Raw genomic sequence first — 24510 nt, forward strand, 5'->3', positions numbered from 1 at the left:
GTCCCTCTGCTGCACGTGGTCATGTTTCACTAACCCACTCAGGGTTGTTTTATATTTTATATATTTTATATTTCTATCTGTGATTCATTTATGAATGGGTATGTGATGTATTTCTTGCTATGAGCTGTGAATGGAGGGCTGAAAAGGCCGTCTTGGAAAGGTTTCATTTCTTAAAAAGAAATGAATTTTCTTTTTAAGAAATGAATGCTTTTGAAGATGGTTCATCAGAGTTTTGCTGGTCTTGGTTTGTATGTGATGTTTGGAACTGCAGCAGCCATATTGTGGTCCTGGGGCTGTGGGGCCCATGCACTTAGTAAAAAGATGGAAGGAAATCAAGCCCCTCATTGTGTCGTTGGGCTGCCAAGTTAAGTATTTCAGATCTGTCCTACTTATTAAATCATTCTTATTTGGGCCATTTTGAGTTGAGTTTTCTGAAAAAATTTTCCAGCCAAATACTGTATATCTGACTGATGCGACGTAATAACAAAATGCATGTGAAGCAGCCTCCAAATTATAAACCTGTCAGATAAAAGTGCAGAAGTCATAATAAGAGGTACTATTGTAGAATTTCTCCCCAAGGAACAAGCTGGTGATGTAATTAACACAAAGTGAGTACTGAGTACTAAGGGAACGAACAACTCCAATAAAGAAGAAATACTCTGAATGATCGATATGTTTATATAAAATTTGATTTATAAATAGGAAAGTGGAAAAAGTAGAAAGCTGCTCCCCTTTTCATGTAATGTATGCTGATTCAGACACATTTGGAGTCTGGAGTTCAATTCTGAAAAAAATGGATGCCATCTTCTGTGGAAAATTCTGATGGTATCATTTGAGCTCCTGGATCAAGATCGGCCTGAAGATAACCTGAACTTTTTTTTTATTCAGTGAGCCATTATGTTTGCCATCTTACTTATTCCTGCGTGAGCTTAGGGTTGTAGCTAATGGAAAGGACCTAACTGAACAGAGGATGTGAAAGGAATGTATCATAAATGTCTGCAGTCATATAGTTGGCAGATGGAAAAAAGATAGCCTTATTTTCAGTGGCTTTAAAAGAAGAACACCCCTGCACTCCCATGTTTGTTGCTGTTGTTACTCACAATAACCAAGATTTGGAAGCAACCTAAGTGTCTATCACCTGACAAATGGATAAAGAAAATGTGGTACATATACACAATGCAGTACTATTCAGCCACACAAAAAGAAGGAGATTCTGTCATTTGCAACAATATGAGTGGAATTGGAGGTTATTATGTTAAGTGAACTAAGCCAGGCACAGAAAGGTAAACATCACATGTTTTCATTCATGGGATCTAAAAATCAAAGCAATTGGACCCATGGACATAGAGAGTAGAAGGATGGTTACCAGAAGCTGGGAAGAGTAGTAGGGGATGGAGAGGAAGTGAGGATGATTAATGGGTACCAAAAAAAAATAAAGAAAAAGAATGAATAAGACATCCTATTCAATAGCACAACAGGGTGACTATAGTCAGTAAAAACTTAATTGTACATTTAAAAATAACTAAAAAAGTATAATTAGATTGTTTGTAACACAAAAGATAAATGCTTAAGAGGATGGACACTTCATTCTCCATGGTGTGATTATTATACATTGCATGCCTGTATTAGAATATCCTATGTACCTCATAAATATATACACCTATTATATACTCACAAAAATTAAAAAAAAGGAATGACACCTATAGAGGGAAATTCATTAAAAGGAGCATTTGTTCTTGACTTAATATAGAACTTTTAAACACTTGTGACTATCCCACAGTGTAGCTGGTTGCTTCAAGCAGCTGCGACTTCTCCGTCAATGTATGAGCTTAACCGAAAACAAGGGATGCTTTAAACGAGTGTTTCTATATTGAGTTACTGTCAGGGTTTCTAAGTTTTTTCCAACTAGAAATTTCAGTTATTCTTCAACTGGAAATGGCAAATTGGGATTATATGAGAAGAACATGTGTATGGATATACTTTATAAATGATTATGTGTGTGTGTATTGGTTAAGAGGAGGCTCTAGAATGAGAAAACTCATGGTGAAACCTAGTTTTGAACTTTATTAATCATGTGATATTGGGAGAGTAAACCTTTCTGAGCCTCAGTTTCCTCATTTGTAAAATAAGGATGATAATAATATCTAGAGGTTTGTAAAGACTGAATCCAGTGCTATAGATAAGCTTTTATCCCAGACCCTGGCATGTTAAATATGCTCAGTTAGCTAGTATTTAATAAAAACTTGAGGCAGAATTAATTTTGTTCTTGTTCTGCTTTTAGTAATACTTATTCTGGGCATAAAAGGAAAATATATACCATGTTTCATTAAACTTAGACAAAGCAATTAGGTTTCTGGGTAGATACATGTGTTAAAGAATATGACCCTCTCACCACACACACATGCTTAGAAATGGACGATAAGTTTATTAGCTACAATTTTAAATTCTGGAAGGTTTTTGCTTTATTTTAAGGATATGTCATGTGAAAAGGGACTACAAAGAAATAAAAGATGAATAACAACATCCTTTGAACTAAACTTGTGTGGTTTTTTAATGGCTAACATGCTAAATGGGAGAGGTAGAAGAGAAGAAACATCTCCACTCTTACTGATAAATTTCTTATTTCCTAGGAGGAAAGTAAGACATTGAAATTATTAGACTATAACTAATGGCTCATATAGGCTACTACTGTTGAATATTAGTTACAACTATTAGAATGATTCCATTTTAAAAGAAAAACATTAAAAGGATATGAGGATAAAGGATTAGAATGAAAGAAGATAATAAATAATAAACTCAATAATGACTATTTGCTTTTTTAAAATATTAAGTGAGTAAGAGTAAAAATTATGCTGCTATGACCTAGGGTTTTATTTATTTATTTATTTTTTATTTTTTTTATTTTTTTGAGACGGAGTCTCGCTCTGTCGCCCAGGCTGGAGTGCGGTGGCCGGATCTCAGCTCACTGCAAGCTCCGCCTCCCAGGTTCACGCCATTCTCCTGCCTCCGCCTCCCAAGTAGCTGGGACTACAGGCGCCCACCTCGTCGCCCGGCTAGTTTTTTGTATTCTTTAGTAGAGACGGGGTTTCACCGTATTAGCCAGGATGGTCTCGATCTACTGACCTTGTGATCCGCCCATCTCGGCCTCCCAAAGTGCTGGGATTACAGGCTTGAGCCACCGCGCCTGGCCGACCTAGGGTTTTATTTTTAGAAATTTGTTTGAATACTGTCTGAATATAGTTCACTTAATAAATTTTATGGTACTTTTGTCATTGATTTTCTACTTCAATTATCTTCCTAAATACTTTTATACATAAATGGCTTATAGTTCTGACCAAAAGGGATTTTTTTTTTCTAAAAAAAAAGTGTTTTTAAAGTTAGGTATCTTTTACTTTTTTTTCCTCTCTATTTTCTTTCCCTTTTAATCTCTCATTTTATTACAGGATTTTGGGGTTGTCATTTCTCTGGCTGGAAATCTCTGTCTCGTGGTGCCTTTGCCTGAGTTTTGCTTGGGCCTGCTGTGCTTGTTCTGCCCACTTGGCCTAGCAGGCTGCACTTGGCTCATGCTACCAGCCTGGGTCCCACACCTTCAAGGGAGACTACGAGTCAGGTGTGGAGTGGTGAGGGGTGTGTGAGTGAACGTGGGGTCTGGCCACTGCACAGTCAGATACGCTGGATGCTGCCATGGGGCAGGCAGCTCCAGGTGCTGGCATGGGCGCCAGCTCTCTGGGAGGCTGCGGCTGGACCAGGCACACTGCAAGCAACTTCCCCGCTGACACCGGAGAATGTGGTGGCACCCAGAAGCTTGGGGACACCAGGAATCACAGGGCCTCAAAGAGGGAGTCACAGCCCTGGCTCAGGGAGCTCCTCAGGTCTGGTCTCCCCAACCGGCTGCAACTCTTCTCTGCTCTTTGCCTGCAACTTGGTGAGCAATGGGCATGTTTCAACTCTGTTTGTGTTATAGTTACTCTTTTAGCCTCGCCATTTGGTGGGTCCTGAGTTCTTGTTCTGTGAACAGGAAGAATGAGGTATGCAGACAAGTGAAGGGTGAGCAAGATGAAGAGGAGCTTTGCTGAGCAACAGAACAACTCAGCAGAGACCCACAGGGGGCAGCTCCTTTCTAAGGCCAGGGTGTCCCATTGAGTGTTCAGCTCCTAGCAGAGAGGGTAGCTCCTCTTTGCAGGCAGGTCTTCCCAACAAGTGTTTGGCTCCCAGCAGAGAGGGTAGCTCCTGTCTGCAGCTGGTCATCCCGATGAGCATTCAGTTCTCAGCAGAGAGGGTAGCTCCTCTCTACAGCTTGTGGTCCTGCTATCTCTTCTGCTCTGTCTGAGCCTGGGGCTTTTATGGGCCTCAGATGGGAGGAGGTGTGTGCCCATTAGTCCATGGGCGGCCATGGGTGGGTCTGGAAAAGGCACCACAAGTTCCCACCTCAGTCCGTGTGGGACTGGTAGCATGACCCCCAGTCTTCAGGCCCTCCCTGGCCTGAAGGTGGGGCCTCATCGGGAACCCACCCCTTCTGCCCAGGAGCCTGTCTGTGTCCTGCTAGGGTCCATGGCACCCAGGCTGCTTGCACCAAGGGGCACCTGCAGGCCAGTGCCAAGCTGCCCTCAGCACCCCCCTTGGCTTCCCTGCAGTGCTTGTTGGTGTCCAATGTCTAGAGGGGGCCGAAGTGACAGGGGACTGGCATGTTAGTGCTGTCCCGAGTGTGAGCACACCTGGCTGGGCTGTGACAGTGCTGGGCTCAGCCCCAATCCGGCTCTGAGATCGGAGCAAGCACTGGGAGTGGGGAGAGGCCAGGCAGTGGGAGCAGAAACCCCAGGGGTTGGTGCGCCTTCTGGGCCACTGAGGGTACAGAGTCAGAGACCCCAGGTCCTGCGCCTGGGAGGGCGGAGCCCCGCGATCTCCATGGAGCCTGCAGGCAACTCAGGCTATGCCTCTTTGCAGCCTGGGGTGGGGTCTCCAGTTCCTCACCGGGCTCCTCTCTGCCTGCCCCTCCGTGTCTAACTGTGCTGCTCCCGCGCTGGCAGGTAGCTCAGCTCAGGCCTGTCTCAGTGGCCCCCAGGGCGGCAGGCTCTCAGAGGGTCCCTCTTATCCCTGGCTCCCTCCAGCTCCGTGGAGCGCAGCACTATCCTGGGCCCACCTCTGCCTCCTTCCCGTACCTTCCCCGCAGCTGCGGTATGCTAGAATGGTCATGCTGGACCAGGGTTCAGAGCCCCGGAGGCTGTGGGCCTTGGGGCAGGTCCCACCTGGCTTTGCAAGGGTGGGTGCAGAGCAGTCAGCTACCTTGGGGATGCGGGGCACAGGGGTCCAGCCACCGGCACTGCTGCTCCCGCAGCGGCTCCTGCTGCCACTACTGGCACCTCCTTGCTGCATCCAGCGTGATGGCAGCCGCCGCTCCGGACTGCCTGCTGCCGCTGTCAGTTTTGTTGTCTGTAAAAGGGATTTTCAGTTTTATTTATTTTTGTCAGTAATTTAAATAGTAATAGATTTATTTATTTTGTCAATAATGTTTGTTATTTTGGCAACTGGTTTTGCTGTTAAAGTTTTGCTTTGGTTTTGGAATCTAATTTTTTAAAATTCCTTTTCTAGGTTGGAATATATAATTGATTTTCTAATTCTAAAATTCTTTTGTTCATTTATCCTCATGGCTATTTTAAAGCGCATATATGGTTACATTGTAAAGTCTAAAGCTTATTATTTAAACTTTAAACCACAAATCATTTTGATAAATATGTAAGTATCTGTATTTTACTCTATTTTAGTGGAAATATATGAACATTTGTGACAGGCCTCGATCAGATAAGCAATTTAATTCAGAAAGAAAGCACATTGAAAATATGCATACATATGCAAAAATAACATGCATTTAAATATTGAACGCGTTTGTTAGTTGATTGCTTTGGGGGAAGATTAATGGAAATGGGCAAATTAATTAACAATTATCAAAAGTAATGAATAGAAAAGAGAGTATAGAGTAAATTTAATCCAAAACTTTCCATACGACTTCCTTAAGAAAGAGAAATGGTCTTGTCAAAGTATGAAATACAGAGACTAATGTCTTACCCAAAGCTTACCCAGGTGCCATAATTTTATATGCTTTTAAAAACGTGAATATTGATGGAACTAGATTGCTATGCATGGTATCCTTACAGTTAGAAGTAAAATAATGTTTACATTCAAATAGTGCAGCAATTGAGGAAATTTGAGGAAGCTCTTCTTTTCTGCAAAGATGGCTCTGGGACACACACCCTTAGTAGTTGCAGGATTTTTTTTGGAACATAGTGCTGTGGGCTGTAGTAATGAAAGTGTTCTTGGCTAGTGGGAGGAATCATCAGAACTGTGCTGTTTCAGTGGTACCTTCTGTAACTGAACACCAGCCTTGGCCAACAACTTTCTTCCTTTTCTTCAAAGGCCAACTGAAGGACTGACAGCCACTAAGTTTTAGAATTCACATCACCAAGGAAGAAGTTGCAGTTGTTTTATTCTTTATATGTTTGACCATTCACACCTGAAGTGTGGATTTCATTTTGTCCTTGATTGGTGGACATGAGAATAAGAATGATGTGAATATCATTTGAATTTATTTATCACATTACTTATTTATTACTAGATAAATAAATGATGGCAGAGTCCCACAATTTAATACTTGCAGTTTTAAAAAAGCATGAGGGAGCTCTTGATGCACTAGTGTGGAAGTACCTTGAGGATCTATTAAGTGAAAAAAGTAACCTGCAGAAGAGGGTATCCAGTATGCTATCTTACATATAAGAAAGAGGGAGATAAGAACATATATTCTTATTTGCTTGCATTTGGACAAAGAAAAGATGAAGGGCACACAAGATTTTTATAAAAGTAATACATATTGGAGGTGGGGGATGAAGAGGATGGAAACGGAATTTGAAGCAAGGTTTCTCAATATATGCCTTATGTATTTCCGAAGTGTGGGAAAATGTTACTTACTTGATGACATAAATTAACATTAAGAAAAAGATCACCCCAGATACATGAGGAGAATGGGTAAGGAAGGAGAATAGTAGTTGTGGGGGAACCAATTTAGAGGCTATTGCAATACTTGTGGAGAGAGAATGATTCTTGAGTGATGGCAATGGAGACAGAAAAGTAGATAGGTTTTAGAGACATTGAGGAAGTAAAATAGGCAGAGCTGGGTTAAGATGGTGAATGAGAAGGACTCTCAGGTTTCTGGGACAGACTAAGTTGGGAAAATGGAAGGATGTTCAATTTTGTGGAGATGATATATTTGGACATGTCGAGATGGTGCCAGACTCATAGAAGTGTTTAATAAAAACTTGTGGCCGGGCGCGGTGGCTCACGCCTGTAATCCCAGCACTTTGGGAGGCCGAGGTGGGTGGATCACAAGGTCAGGAGATCGAGACCATCCTGGCTAAGACGGTGAAACCCCGTCTCTGCTAAAATACAAAAAATTAGCGGGGCGCGTTGGCAGGCGCCTGTAGTCCCAGCTACTCGGGAGGCTGAGACAGGAGAATGGCGTGAACCCGGGAGGCGGAGCTTGCAGTGAGCCGAGATCACGTCACTGTACTCCAGCCTGGGTGATGAGCAAGACTCCATCTCAAACAAACAAACAAACAAACAAAAACCAAAATAAAAACTTGTTAGAGGAGGGAGTGAAAAAGACACTTTAAAGATACCCAAGTAGAGATTTGAAGGAGGCAGTCAATTCATGGGTCTGGAGCTCCAGGGTGAAGTCTTGGCTGGGATCCAAATTTTGGGATAATCTAAGAAGCTTCCACCTTCATTGCTTGGAAAACTCTCCCTGGGAAGCTAGCTGACACATGAGAAGTCGGCCATGCTCTGAGGAAGCCTAGGCTAACTATGCTAAGAAGGAAAGCATAATTGGGGAAGCACTGAGAATGTGAGTGAAGCATCCTGCAGTCCAGCACAAATACCAGCTAAATGCAGGAGGAGTTTTCCAGGCAGTAAAGGTGGAAGCTGGACATCTCTTAAGGGTCAGCCTCGGAGGTCACATGGCATCACTTGGTGTACTCTCTGTTGGTGAAAACACGCCACAAGGCCAGCCCAGAATAAAGGGGAGGAGAAAAATTTATCTATCAAAAGGGATGGCAAAGAATATATGGCCATATTTAGTCCACTACAACTCATTGGGAGATTATGCCATTAGGGTGCATAGAACTGACTTTCTCCCAACATTTACTTAATAAACTAAGAAGCTAATGAGAATTTATAGTGCAAAGATAGTTTGTAAAAATTTCAGAGAAATTGAGTATGGTTAAATCAGCTGTTAGTTCCAAACTTGCCAAGTTCGTGAAGAGATTTATAAAGAAGGACCAATTGGCAGGCAAATGAAATTAATGGCTGAAATGATAATTTTAAAGAAAGTTTTGCCCCTAGGCACCACCTAATCAGGGAGCTCAGCCAGCAACCCCACCCATCTGTGGAACCCAGCCTATGGCCCCACTGAGCAGAGAGCCAATCCAGTAGCCCCTTTCAACTGAGGAGCATAGCTCATGGCGTCATCCCACCAGAAAGCCTGGCCAGTGACCCTGCCTGGCCATGGAGCCCAGCCTAAGGCTCTTCCCAATTGCTGAGCACAGCCTGTGGGTAGAGTCCAGCTAGTAGCCCAGCCAGACCAGGGAGTCCAGCCGGTAGTCCCTGCTTGACCTCGGATCCCAGGCAGCAAACCCAACCAGCTTTAGAGTACCTGCAATGGCCCCACTCAATTAGAGACCTCAACAGGAAACTCTATCTGTCTGTCAGTGCTACCAGTTGACCCATCAAGAACCATAGGCTGGACTGAGTAGTGAAGTTCTTTCCCTGCCAAAGCGAACCTATAAAGGTTAGAAGAGATGACTGTAGAGTTTTATATGCAATGGAAGTTAAGATATCAGCTTAAAATAGGGTGATGTTATAACTGTAAGATATTTTATGTAATCCTTATGGTAAACATAAAGGAAAGACCTGTAGTAGATACACACAAGATAAAGAGAAAAGAAAGTATACCACTGCTACAAAAAATCTTCGAGTTACAAAGGAAGAGAGCAAGAGAGGAAGAATGAAATAAAGGAACTACAAAACAGGTAGAAAACAGTGAATAAAATGGCAGTGGTGAATGTTTATCTATCAACATGTAATTTCAATGTACATGGATTAAATTCTCCAAACAAGAGACATAAAATGGCTGAATGGATAAAATATAAGAGCCAATAACATGATGCCTACAAGAGACTCACTTTAGCTTTAAGGACACACATGGGCTGAAAGTGGAATGGAAAATGGGATGGAAAGAGATATTTCATGCAAGTGGTACCAAAAGAGAATAGCAGTGGCTACACTTACATCAAACAAAATAGACTTTATGCCAAAACAATCACAAGAGACAAACAAGGTCATTGTGCAATGATAAAGAGATCAGTTAATCAGGAAGATATAACAATTTAAATAGTTATACATTTGACTTTGGAACACCTAAGTATGTAAAGCAAATACTAATAGAAGGGAGAAATAAACAGCAATACAGTAATAGTAGGATACTTAAATATCCTACTCTCAACAATGAATAAATCATCCAAGCATAATGTCAATAAGGAACCCCAGATATGAGTAGAACTATAGGCCAAATGAACTAACAGACATATACAGAACATTCCACCCAGCAGCAGCAGAATATACATTCTTCTCAAGCACACACAGAACATTTTCCAGGATAGGTCATATGTTAGGCCACAAAATATGCTTCACAAATTCAAGAAGATTGAAATCATGTCAAGTATCTTTTCTGAACACAGTAGTATGAAACTGGAAATCAATCACAAGAGTAAAAGTGGAAAATTCACAGCTATGTGGAAATTAAGCAACATACTTCTGAACAACCAATGGGTCAAAGAAGAAATGTAAACAGAAATTAAAAATTCTGAAACAAACAAAAATGGAAACACAACATACCAAAAATAACAGGATGCCATGAAAGTATTTCTAAGAGAAAGGTTTATAGGAATAAACACCTACATGTTAAGAAAAAAAGAGAAAGAACCTAAATAAACAATGCAACTTTATATGTCAAAGAATTAGAAATAGAAAAAGACCAAATTTAGCAGAAAGAAAGACATAATAAAGATCAGAGCAAAATAAATGAAATAGACTAGATGAACAATAGTAAACACTAACAAACCAGAGCTAGTTTTTTGTTTTGTTTTGTTTTGTTTTTTTTTGTTTGTTTGTTTTTGGAAAAGATAAATCAGCAAACCATTAACTGGACTCAAAATGAGAGAGAATAATTAAATGAATCAGAAATGAAAGAGGATGCATTAAACCCGATGTCACAGAAATACAAAGGATCATAAGAGACTATTATGAATAATCATAAAGTAACTAATAGGGTTACTTCTAGGAGAAGCCTGGAAGAAATGGGTAAATTGCTGGAAATATACAACTTATCAAAACTGAATTAGGAAGAAAGAGAAAATCTGAACAGACCAATAACTAGTAAGTCAATTGAATCAATAATAAAAAAACCTCCCAACAAACCAAAGTCCAGAGCCAGATGACTTCACTGGGGAATCTGCCCAACATTTAAGGAAGAATTAATGTGAATTATTCTCAAACTCTTCCAAAAAGTTGAACAGGAAGGAACACTTCCAAATTCATTTTATGAGGCTAACATTACCTTGATAGCACAGTTGGATGAGGACTGTATGAGAAAATAAAATTATAAGCCAATATCTCTGATGAACATAGATGCAAAAATCCTCAGCGTAATATTAATACTAGCAAAAGATGGTCCAATGTATGCAAATCAATAAATATGATATACCACATTAGCAGAAGGAAAGATAAAAATAATATGATTATGTCAGTAGATGAATAAAAAGCATTTGACACAATTCAACATCCTTTTAGTTAACATCATACTCAGTGGTGTAAAGCTGAATTTTTTTTCTTTAATATTGGGAATGACAAGGTTGTCCACTCGCACCACTTCTGTTCAACATACTGCTGGAAGTCCTAGCCATACTAATTAGGCAAGAAAAAGAAAAAGCATTCAAATTAGAAAGGAAGAAGTAAAATTGTTTCTGTTTTCAGATGACATGATGATTTTATATGTAGAAAACTCTAAAGACTCCACCAAAAAAAACCTGTACAAAACTCTGCCAAAACTAAATAAGTGAATTTAATAAAGTTGTGAGATACAAAAGCAACACATACAAATTAATTGCGTTTCTGTAAAGTAACAAACTATCTGAAAAAGAAAGAAAACCACAGAGTGATCAGACAACCTACAGAATGGGAGAAAATTTTTGCAATCCACCCATCTGACAAAGGTCTAATATCCAGAATCTACAAGGAACTTAAACAAATTTACAAGAAAAAAACAAGCAACCCATCAAAAAGTGGGCAAAGGATATGAACAGATACTTCTCAAAAGAAGACATTTATGTGACCAACAAACATAGGAAAAAAAGCTCAGCATCACTGATCATTAAAGTAATGCAAATCAAAACCACAATGAGACACCATCTCAAGCCAGTCAGAATGGCAATTGTTAAAAAGTCAAAAAACAATAGATGCTGGCAAACCTGTGGAGAAATAGGAATGCTTTCACACTGTTGGTGGGAATGTAAATTAGTTCAACCATTGTGGAAGACAGTGTGGCGATTCCTCGAGGACCTTGAAGCAGAAATACCATTTGACCCAGCAATCCCATTACTGGGTATATACCAAAAGGAATATAAATTATCCTACTATAAAGACACATGCACACATATGTTTACTGCAACACTTTTTACATTAGTAAAGATATGGAACCAACCCAAATGCTCGTCAATGATAGACCAGATAAAGAAAATGTGGTACATATACACCATGGAATACTATGCAGCCATAAGAAAGGATGAGTTCATGTCCTTTGTAGGGACATGGATGAAGCTGGAAGCCATCATCCTCAGCAAACTAACACAGGAAAGAAAACTAAACACCGCATGTTCTCACTCATAAGTAGGAGTTGAACAATGAGAACTCATGGACACAGGGAGGGGAACAACACACACCGGAGCCTGTTAGGGGATGAGGGGGCAAGATGAGGGAGAGCATTAGGACAAATACTAATGCATAGGTCAAATACCTAATGCACGTGGGCCTTAAAACCTAGATGATGGGTTGATAGGTGCAGCAAACCACCATGGCACATGTATACCTATGTAACAAACCTGCATGTTCTGCACACATATCCTAGAACTCAAAGTAAAATGTAAAAATGACTAAGTTTTATCTATGCATCTCATAAAAAGAGAAATAAAACAATTCCAATTATAGTAGCATAAAAATCAATAAAATCCTTAGGAATAAATTTAACCAAGAAGGTGAAAGATGTATGTACTGAAATCTATAAGACATTGATGAAGGAAATTGAAGAAGACACAAATAAATGTCTAGATACCCCATGTTCATGGAGTAGAAGAATCCATATTGTTAAAATGCCCATAAAACCCAGCACAATCTATAAATTCAATGCAACTACTATCAAAATTCCAATGGCATTTTTCACAGAAATGGAAAACAATCCTAAAATTCACATGGAATCAGAAAAGACCTCAGACAGAAAAAGCAATCATGAGAAAGAAGAATAAAGCTCAAGGCATCATGTTTCCTCATTTAAAACTATATTACAAAATGGCACTGAAAACAATATGGTACTGGCATAAAAACAGACACATAGATTAATGTAACAGAATTGACAGCGTGGAACCCATGGAAACCTCCACATACACAGTCAACTGATAATGGACAAGGATGCCAAGCGTACTCAATGGGGAAAGAATAGTCTCTTCAATAAATGGTGCCGAAAAAACTATATCCACATGTAAAATAATGAAATCCAACCCTTATCTTACACCACTAACAAAAATTAACTGGAAATTGCTTAACAATTTAAATGTAGTATCTGACACCATAAAACTCCAAGAAGAAAACACAGGGTAAAAACTCCTTTATATCTGGCCGGGCGCGGTGGCTCAAGCCTGTAATCCCAGCACTTTGGGAGGCCGAGACGGGCGGATCACGAGGTCAGGAGATCGAGACCATCCTGGCTAACAAGGTGAAACCCCGTCTCTACTAAAAATACAAAAAACTAGCCAGGCGAGGTGGCGGGCGCCTGTAGTCCCAGCTACTCGGGAGGCTGAGGCAGGAGAATGGCGTGAACCCGGGGCGGAGCTTGCAGTGAGCTGAGATCTGGCCACCGCACTCCAGCCTGGGTGACAGAACAAGACCCCGTCTAAAAAAAAAAAAAAAAAAAAAAACTCCTTTATATCGGTATTGGCAGTGATATTTTTGGACATAACACCAACAAAAGCAAAGATAAACAAATGGGACTACATTAAAATAAAAATCTTCTTCACATAAAAGGAAACAGTTAACAAAATGAAAAGGCCACGTACAGAATGGGAGAAAATATTCACAAACCATGTATCTTATGAGAGGTTAATATTCAATATATTTAAAGAACCCATATCACTCAACAACAAAAACCCAAATAATTCCATTAAAAATGGGAAAAGGACCTGAATAGACATTTTTCTAAAGTAGACATACATATGGACAACAGGTACATGAAAAGGTGCTCAACATCACTTGTCATCAGGGAAACATAAACAGAACCACAATGAGTTATCCCCTCACACTTGTTGGGATAGCTGTTATCAAAAAGACAAGAAATCTTGAGTGTTCACGAGAATGTGGAGAAAAGGGAACCCTTGTGCACTTGTTGGTGAGAATGTAAGTTAGTACAGCTCTTATGGAAAACAGTATGGAGGTTCCTTAAAAAATAAAAATACAACTAACTGCCATATGATCCAGTGCTTCTACTTCTGGGTATATATCCAAAGGAAATGAAGCCAGTATATTGAAGAGATATCTGCACTCCCATGTTAATTGCCCACTATTTACTGTAGCCAAGGTAGGAAGCAATCTAAGTGTCTGTTAAGGGATGAGTGGATAAAGAAAATGTGGTATATATACACAATAGAATATTTTTCAGCTACAAAAGAAGGCAATCCTGCCATTTGCAATAACATAGATGAACCTTCAGGGCATTATGCTAAGTGAAATAAGTCAGACAGAGAAAGATAAATACTGCATAATCTCACTTGTATGTGGAATCTAAAAAACTTAGAAACAGAGAGTAGCATGGTTGTTGGCAGGGGAATGGGGATGTGGGAAAAGGGGAAATGTTGGTCCAAACTCTTAGTTGTAGGATGAATAAGGTGTGGAAATCTAATGTACAGCATGGTGACTATTGTTAACAGTAGTGTATTGTACACTTGAAATTTGCTAAGAGAGTAAACCTCACCGCCCCCCGCCCCTGCCCCTCCCACACAATGGTAACTATGTGAGGTAATAGATGTGTTAACTAACTTTACTGTGGTAATCATTTCACAATATACGTATAGTAAAAAAGAGAAAGTGGTAAGGTAGAAACAGTCCAAAAATAAAAAATAAAGCTTTGCAGTGTTTTAGAGTAATTCTTTAATTTTTTGAAAACTGTATGTGCTCATTATGAAAATTCAATTATAAAAAATAGGAAAAAGAAAACAAATCATCTAAACTCTTATACAGAAAAATAAAATAAATAACACGTAGTAAGTATCATTTTAGATGTTTCTTTATACTTATGTCCACTTAGGAGGATGACTGGCTAGCTGGTTAGTTGACTCAATGACAGGTAGATAGAAAGTTGATTGATTAAAAAAATTATAAAAATGATATCACACTATGCATGTTATTTTAACAAAATATTAAAACTAAATTTACTTAAATTTAAAAGAAGAAAAATAAACTGAAGTAGAAGAACTTTCAGTCAGAGCTACTATTTTTTCATTTAATTTTTTTGACACATAATAATTGTACATATTTATGGGGTACATGTTTATTTTATTTATTTATTTTTGAGACAGAGTCTCACTCTGTTGCCCAGGCTGGAGTTCAATGGTGCAATCTCAGCTCACTGGAACCTGCACTTCCTGGATCCAAGCAATTCTCCCTCCTCAGCCTCACAAGTAGCTGGGATTACAGATGCCCACCAACACGCCTGGCTAATTTTCTATAATTTTAGTACAGATGGGGTTTCACCATGTTGGCCAGGTTGGTCTCAAACTCCTGACCTCAGGTGATTCACTTGCCTTGGCCTTCCAAATTGCTGGGATTACAGGTGTGAGCCAATGCATCCAGCCCATATTGATGTTTTGATACATATAATGTATAGTGATCAGATCAGGGTAATTAACATATCCCTCATCTCAAACATTTATCATTTCTTTGCGTTGGGAATATTTTCAATATCCTCCTTCTAGCTATTTTAAACTATATAATGCATTGTTAACTATAGTCATCCTAGAGTGCTATAGAATACTAGAACTTGTTCCTCTTGTCTAGCTTTAATTTTGTGCCCTTTAACAAATCTTTGTATGTCCTTCTTTCCTCCTACCCTTTCCAGTCTCTGTTATCTTCTGTCCTACTTTTTACTCCTATGAGATCAACTAATTTTAGAGTGAGAACATGCGGTGTTTAACTTTCTGTACCTGGCTTATTTCACTTAATGTCTTCCAGTTTCATTCATGTTTCTGTGAACGACAGGCTTTTCCTCTTTTTATGGCTGAATAGTATTCTTTGTGTGTATACACCACACTTTCTATATCCATTAATCTGTTGTTGGACACCTAGGTTGATTCAATACCTTGGCTATTGTGAATAGGGCTACAGTAAACATGGAGATGCAGATGTCCCTTTGATACACTGATTTCCTTTCCTTTGTACAGCACTAATTTTAAGAGCTATTTGTTCCTGAAAGATTGTGTAAAGATTATGGGAAAATGTGAAAGCCATTAGGAGGTTGGATTTGTATAAACTATATGTTACAATTTTAAAATGTTACAATTTTAGACAGCATCAGTTGATCTCTACTTTGAAAGTTGAATTGATTAGTGCTCTAACACTGTATCCTACGTTGCTTCCCCCAGCTCCTGATTCTTGTGGCTTATATTATTTTTACTTTGTAAAATTTACATTCTGTTGTGCTAATATAATTCCCATAGGTCTTACTGTTGCATTTAAACAAGTTCAATAATAGCCATTGTTTTCCTGGTTTTAAATTCTTCATTTGGTTCATTTTTGGTTGGATGGATTTTATTTCCTCCCCCAAAATAGGCTTTATGGGTACTTTACTCTTCAAATTCTCTCGTGTTTGAGAATGTCTACTTCTTAGCTTTATAATTTTAGATAACAGGCATAATGCTATTTCACATTTTATACACTCTATATTTTTAGACATTTTCTATTATATTTTGGCATGGAATTATGCTGTTGAGAATCAGCCTGATTTTTTTTCCACCTTGCATATTTTCTGATTTTTTTTTTCATTCCCAAATTCCTGCAGTGGTCTTTCCATGTCTTGAAGTTCAATAACTTTACTAGGATAGGTATCATGGATAATAATTCTGTATCACTTTTTCCCAACTATGTGATGTGTCCTTTTGCTGGTAAGATTCAGCTCTTTCATCGATTCAAGGACAATGTCCTAAATTATATCACTGTGTACTTTTTACATGTTGCAGCTCTATTTACTTAAACAATTTCCGTCCTCCTTGTTTAGTTTCTTTCTTTTCTTCAGGGAGATGTTATTATTATGTCTTATCTTTGTGTGTTTTCCTTACCTATCACCTTCTAATTGCTTGAATAAATTTTTCCTTATGCATTGATATGATTACCTCAAGCCTTTTTACTCCATGCCATTGATTTGCTTTTCAGGTGTGTCTTGTTTCTTTTCTTTTTTTGAGATGGAGCCTCGCTCTGTCACCCAGGCTGGAGTGCAGTGGCACGATCTCTACTCACTGTAACCTCTACCTCCTGGGTTCAAGCAATTCTTCTGCTTCAGCCTCCCGAGTAGCTGGGACTACAGACGAGCGCCACTATGCCCAGCTAATTTTTGTATTTTTAGTAGAGACAGAGGGTCACCATATTGGCTAGGATGGTCTCGAACTCCTAACCTCGTGATCTGCCCGCCTTGGCCTCCCAAAGTACTGGGATTACAGGCGTGACCCACTGCGCCTGGTCAGGTGTGTCTGTTTCTATTCTCAGCTCCTGCTTATTCATCCATTAGATCTGCCCTGATAATGTTCTGGCCTCAATTTATTTTCTTAACTTAGCAGTCTCCTTTTATCTCATTCTGCTGTTTTAACATCTTTGAGCCTCTACTTCAGTGATCACATATATTTATTAAGGTCTCTTACAGTGAAAAGTACTTTTAGGAAAACAATATCTATTCTGAATATTGTGTTTGCCTCTTGACTTGGTTCTTCAAGTCTTAGCCATGTTCTCTTTCTTTCTTTTTTCCTTTTATTGTTGTTATTTATTGTTGGAGCATGTTTGTGTAGTTGCTGTAACAGTTTATTTTTTTCATTTTGCTCATTCTTAACATGAGTTGTTTATTTAAACCCTAATGTTTGTTCTCACATACTGTGGTTGAATTATCATTGATATTCTGCCTTATTTGGTATGCTATTTTTCTCTTTTTAGGCTAGTATTTCGTGTTTCTGCTTTTCAATTGCCTGAAAGTGTAGGGCTGCAGGGAAAGGAAGGGAGTAGGTTCTACTGCAGCTGAGTGAAGTTTGTTAAGGAGGACTACTCTTTACTCTGAATACTCATTAGATGTCCTGGACCAGAAAATATCCCACTAAGCTCAGGATTTACCAGTCTTCTGGAACTTGGCATACTACTCTGGTTCAGCTCAGTGTCCTGAAAGATGACAAGTTCTGCTGGCCCTTAACTCTGCTGAAATGGCATGTGGGGCTTCTGCTCTTCATGGCTTTGCAGTACTTTTCTTTAGGTTGTCTTCTCGCCCGCTCGATTTGCTTCTCTCCAAAATGAAGGTATTATTTGGAATTTTAAGGATTTACTCACCCCCTTTCCTCAGTACTGCTTCTATGGGATGGGGTTGAAAGCCACACAGAAGCATCATAAAACAGAATATTTTCTTTTCTTTTCCTGCCTCTAACCTTTACAAAGTTTTTAAGGTTTTATGCCATTAATTTCTTGTATTATTGCTGATAAATTTTGGTTCTTTCTTTCTGCCACCCCCACCCCCTTTTTCTGAGGAATAAAAGGCCAAATTCTTTGGGAAAATTTAGTTTATTGTGAATCCATATACAACTGAGGTAATTAACAAGTATAATTCAGGGGTCACTACTAATCTCTCACACTATTCATTTTCATGACTTTGTATAATTATCTAAAAATCCTTTAATAGTCATGTAGTTTTCTTTTCTTTTTTTTTTTTTTTTTTTGCCACAGGGTTTTCCTTGGTGGTGTCTTAAGCCACTAAAGTGTGGTAATTAGTTATGTAGCAACAGTTAACAAATATAATATATGAATTTTTACAGGTACTTTTAGAATTAAGTGATTTGTTTTATTTTAATTAAATCTGATTTTCTCTGTTAAGGGAAAGTCTCCTTTTTGTTTAATGATAATATGCTTTCTCAAAGAGGAGGCTTTGCTACTGTGTTTCCAAACTTGATTGAATTTTGTTGCTTTTTCCCCTCTTCTCTTTTATCTACTTCCCTCCTTCACTGCTGAGGGCAGAATAAGGAATTTAAGTTGTTTATTGGTCCTAACTATAAGTGCAGCTTAGAAACACTGATGGAAATGGTTTAAAAGTATATTGGAACCCCACTGTAATGATGGTTTTAGAGAACAGGTCAGCATCTAGGTTAATGGCAAATGATAAGTTCAGTGTATTGTTAAAAATTTACTTTTAGTATTTAAAAAAACCTTGATTTCTGTACATCCAGAACACTGCACCAATCATAACTGAATAGCTCACTTACTTTCTACAAGGTGAGCATACCTGCTTAACACACCCAGAGCCTCCTGCACCCTCACTGCTTAGGACCTGCTTTTCCCCAGAGGTAACTGCCATTGTGGCTTCTGTTACCAGGGGCTAGTTTTGCCTGGTTTGGAATAGTATGTTCTCTTTTGTTTTTTAGCTTCTTTAGCACGACCTTATGTTTGTGAAAATCATCCATGTTGACAAGCAGTACTGGGTTCATTCTCATTGTTTTATAGAATTCCATTGTATAAATATGCCACAGTTTATGTACTTATTCTACTATTATAGAGTTATACTAATTTTACTTTTGTAGAGTGGGTGAGTTTCATTTGGGGCTATTACCAACAGTGCTGCTATAAAGTTTTGTATGTGTATTTTGGTTAATATTCATTATATACTTGGAATTGCTAGATCATAGTGTGTGTATTATTTAGCTTTAATAGATATTACAAAATAGTTTCCCAAAGTTACTGCCTCAGTTTACACTCCCACCAGTAATGTGTGAGAATCACAATTGTTTCATATCTTCACAGAACACTTGGCATTATGGTTTTTATCATCATCATCATCATCATCATCATCATCATCATCATTAATTTTAACCACTCTGATGGCTGTTAGTGACATTTCATTGTGCTAATCTGCATTTTTCTCATGACTCATGATGTTAAACACCTTTTCATGTGTTTGGTGAAGGTGAGTAATTTTCAAACTTTAGGTCTTGATCCAATAATGGGTTATGAAATCAATTTAGTGCATTAAGGCCAGCACTTAAAAAGTCTGAAATAGAATAGAAGAGAGTAAATAATGGTTTATAATGGTAAATATAGATTTGTGAAACTTTTGTTTTAATTTCCTAAATATAAATATACACACATATCAGTTTATTATATAGGTAAAATGTTATATTTCTTTTGTGAACTATGGTCAAAAGGTTTTAAAAAACCCTGTTGGGTATTATGCACTTAAGAAAAATCTACAACTTGATTAAAACATAAAGACCACACATATCTCATTTAGCACAGTACTGGGAAATAAATCTAATAGCTGAGATAATGGAAACATGATTCATAATGATTTTGTTAGACTAAACTGGAAGCAAACTGTTCAGATGAAATATACAGTAAGTAAAGCCCTTCATGTGATAAGTATAAAGTCCTTGTAATTGAATGGGAGAAGGCTGCTTTGACAGCAGTGTGTGGGATAAAGACCCAGAACAGTCAATCCTAAACAGAAAGTCCTAGGTCTCCAATCCTTGAATGAGAATATTGGCTTGGGAATCTGCATGTTTCTAAAGCTCCTGAGTGATTCTGATAATCTGGCAGTTTCAGGAGCCACTGACATTAGCTGGAGATTCTAGTGGATTTTGCCAACTGCAAGGGAGGAATCTCCTGGAGGAGGTGTTCTAAGTGTGTGAACTCTTTTTAAGCTGAATATTCTGAAAAACCACCGTATTTCAGAATAATTCTACCCAGTTTCTTTTACTCCCTAGATTATTATTCTATAGCAGTGAAACTCAGAAGAAGCCATTTGATTAAAGAACTGTTATCTACCATTTCTATACAGTTAGAACAGAAGACAGGCAGCAGAGTTAGTTTACTTCCGATCCCTCTCTATGCAGATTATAACTCCCTAATCCTCTTTTTCCCTGAACCTGTACTTCAGTAGCACCCCTAATGTGAGTTGCATATATTTCTCAATTATATAATACTTTGGTGCTTTTGTCTCTGAGATTTACTGTACTTTAACATTTGTATGCATTTTACAGTAAAATTTTGAAGACTTTATAAGCATCCTGCTTTCTAATTAACAGTGAGGATAAAATGCTAGTGTGATAAATATTAAACATGCATAATTAAGGAATATTAAAAATCAGTCTAGTTTTTTTTTCTTTTTTTCTTTCTCTCCCTTGAAGGTAAGATTTATTCGATACAAGGTTTGGAAGAATGAATGTATAATTTAGAGAAACACTTCCCTGAATACCAATATTACTTTATATAGTAATTATGGGATTTTAAATGCCAATGAGTTCCTTTTCTTTTGTATGAACTTATGAATGTATTATAATACAGCACTTTTGACAAGCTAATCAAATAAAACAATATAAGATTTAATTATCAGCTTTCTAAAGGTTTTATGAACCAGATTGTTTCTATTGCCAGAATCATTTAGTAATTTAGGAATCTCAGAATCCTCTTAAATCTTTTATTTTGTTCTTAAAGTAGTGGGGTTTTTTTACATGCTCACTACAAAAATATCAAGCATAGAAAATATAAAGAAAAATTAAAATCATTAAAATTTCTACATCTCAGGTAGAACTACTATTGATATTTTAGTTGATATTCTTGTAGACATCTGTGCATACACAGACATGCTCACACAGGCATACACCCGGTTTTATATAGAAGGGTTAATAAAATATGTTATAGGATATTCTATTATCAATGCATTTTTAATCCACTCTTCTCTTGTTTCTGTGTTAGTAAATACAGATGTACATCATCATTTTAATGGTTGCATTATACATATTGTATACAGTATATATATATATATATATATACCATATCTAATCTCCTATTGATAATACTTAGATTGCATCCTTTTTCCTCTATTATGTGTTTAGCAACATCTCTGCACATTAGTCATTTTGCATCTGTACAATTATCTTCTTAAGACAAAATCCTAGATATCTGATAATTACCAAACTGTCTACCAGAATTATTTCAGTTGACACTTCCAATAGCAACGTAATAGAACGATTGCTTTTTCACAGTTTTCTAATATTGGATTTTGTCTTTCTTAAATATTGGCAAATGATAAAAATGCGTCATTTTAAAATTTGCATCTCTTTGATTATTAATGAAGTTCTACATATTTTTAAGTGCTTATTGGTCATAGTTTCTCTCTCTCTGTCTTTAAAATAGAGATGGGGTCTTGCTCTGTTGCTCAGGCTGGTCTCAAACTCCTGGCCTCAAGTGATCCTTCCACCTTGGCCTCCCAAAGTGCTGGGATTATAGGCATGAGCCACGGCACCCGGCTTTGGCCATTAGTTTTTCTTCTTTGATCAGTTGCTTAAATATTTTTTTTGGGATGGTTGGCTTTTTCCTTTTTCTTTTACAAACTCTGAAGTTCTTACTATGGGATGGTTGTGTTTTGTATTGACCTGTAGGAAATCTGTGAATATTGTGATATTGCCATTTAGATTTCTAGTTTATGATTTGACTTTTAACTCTTCACAGAATGATTTTTGAATTAAACTAAATGTTGCTTATAAATGTCACTTATTTATTTTGTTTGTTACAAACATTTCTTGATGTTTCATTTTATACTTTCAAGCTTTTGTATTATAGTTAAGAATGGCCTTTGTCATCTCAGGATTGTGAAATACTTGCCAATATTTTCTCATAGTCTTAGGGTTTAATTTTTTTTACATGATAATCTTTGATCCATCTGGGATTTATATTTAATCAAAAGAAAGGTAAGAAGCCAGTAATACTTTTACCTCAATTGCTGAACAGTTGTGAGACTTTATGAGTATCCAATTTTTTACTAGTGATTTAAAGTGACTCCTTTTATATTGAATTCCCGTATATATTTGAATCAACTTGAAACTATCCTGTTTTATTGATATCTTTTTGAATAATTTTTGGGGGGCTTTTATTTCTGTTGCTTTTTTAAATAGGAAAAGTATCCCTTCATTATTCTTTTTCAGATTATCTGTACATTTTTGCATGTTGATTTGGTGAGCTTTAAAATCATTAACAAAAGCCATGCCAGTTTATTCATTTGGGGTTATATGGTATTTACAGATTGAGGGGAAATAGGTACTTTTATAATACTAGATTTTCTTATTGAAAAAACAAGTTTTCCCTCATGGATTTAAGTATTTTAAAATGTACCTCAGTAGCATTTTGTATTTTCTCCATATAGGCCTTAGGTATTATTTTAAAAAAGCTTTTCCTAGATGTTTTAATTGTTGTTAATTGCATCATCTCCACACTATTTTCTGATTGTTAATGGTTACAACATAAAATATTAACTTTTGTTTATTAATTTTATATCCAGACACTTCAGTGAGCACTCATTTTTTTTCTAGTAATATTTCAGTTGATTTTAGCCTTATAATGTCTCACCAGGTGGAAGTGAGGGGCCTAAGAAGTAAATATAACTATCTTGTTGTAGGATGTCTTGAAATAATTAGAGAATGGTGCCTAAAGTAGAACAGAGTTTATGAAATATAATTTGTACATCCAGGGCAGGCTGAATGTAGACTAATCACCATGATTGAAATATAATGTGTCAGCCTAAGTGTACTAGAATGAATAAACGTACCATTTAAATTAGATTATCTAATATTCTAAAATGTTCTTTGTACTTTATTAACCAGGAAAAAGATGGAATTGTTACTTAAGTGGGAAGGCATCGTTCTAGTAAGGAAAGTATGAAGAAATGGGAGAGAAAAAGGATTTCCTTAAAACAGGAGTTTACTAGATTGTGAATTCCAGGCTTGCTAATTTTTTTAACTCTCCACAAATAAAATGTAACTTCTTTTTTTGTCTTAATTTTTCCAACATAACAACCTGTTACATCAGCCATCTACCCTATCCACACACCCCCAATCCCAGTAAGTAGGTGTAAAATGGTCTGACAATGCCATCTGGTGGTCTCCTGGGGAATTGTGTAAAGTAACCTCTACCTGTTGGACTTCACTCCTTGGTGAACCTGAGGCACCGACCTGGGCTCATGTCTTGGATGCCACATTCAGGCTTGAGAGCAGGCAGTTTACAATGGGGCTGTAGACAAAGAGAGACTAGAAATCAAAGTGCAGGTCTGGGGAAAGGCTGCTAGGGAAATAAGGAAGGTGCCCAAAAGGCCACATTCACAGGAGCTGCTTGAGAACAAGGACTAGATTTTCCTTTTCCCTCCCTCCTCCCTTTTCCATCTTCCTTCCTCCTTCCCTCCCTCTCTTCTTCTGAGTTACTTTCCCCCACACTGCCTGCCTTTTTCTTAACTCTTATTCTTGCATTCTAAGGAAAGCCTCCCTCTCTCTCTTCCCTCATTCTGTTTGGGAGCAGCATCATAATCCTAACTACAGCTGATAAGTCTAAGGGTAGTGATTGTAGGTCAACTTTATTAAGGAAAAGGGAAGGCAGAAGTTGGCAAATGAAGAACCCAGCATTGTGAACGCATGAGTCCTTGGAAGGGATCAGAAGTCCCCTTCAACATTACCATGGTGTCAGGTTTTCCCCTTCATCCGACATGATTTCTCCATTTGCCTGCAAGCAGGATTTTCATCTCTTCTACCCACTGCCATATCTCCAACACCTGGAACAGTACCTGTCCAGTAAAATGAGCTCCATTAATACTTGTTGAAGGAAAGAATTCTAGAGGAGTAAGAACATCTGGCTCATCATTTTTTACTGTATTTCGATGTTGTCTTCCTGTGTTATAGTGATGCTAATTTTCATTGTGAAAGTATGATTTTGGTCTTTTGTGGGATAATTTAAGTATTAAAGGATATTTCTAGCGGAAATTGTTTTTTAAGTTCTAACCTACTAGCTGGCCAACTTTCAGAAAATAACCTGTTGGTAAGTTAGGGACTCTCTGTATCTTTCCTTTTTATGTTTCAATAATGTATCTTT

At 37.8% G+C, this 24510-nt stretch overlaps 1 protein-coding gene across 2 annotated transcripts in view; it reads left to right on the forward strand.

Annotated features, from left to right (window-relative positions):
• Window positions 1-24510, forward strand: part of HTR7 (5-hydroxytryptamine receptor 7) — a 113383-nt gene that overhangs the window by 77986 nt on the left and 10887 nt on the right. The gene's annotated exons all lie outside the window — the stretch shown is intronic.

This window comes from Rhinopithecus bieti, unplaced genomic scaffold (genome assembly GCF_001698545.2).
Source record: "Rhinopithecus bieti isolate Rb0 unplaced genomic scaffold, ASM169854v2 scaffold_26871, whole genome shotgun sequence".
In the NCBI taxonomy this organism is placed as follows: Eukaryota; Metazoa; Chordata; class Mammalia; order Primates; family Cercopithecidae; genus Rhinopithecus; species Rhinopithecus bieti.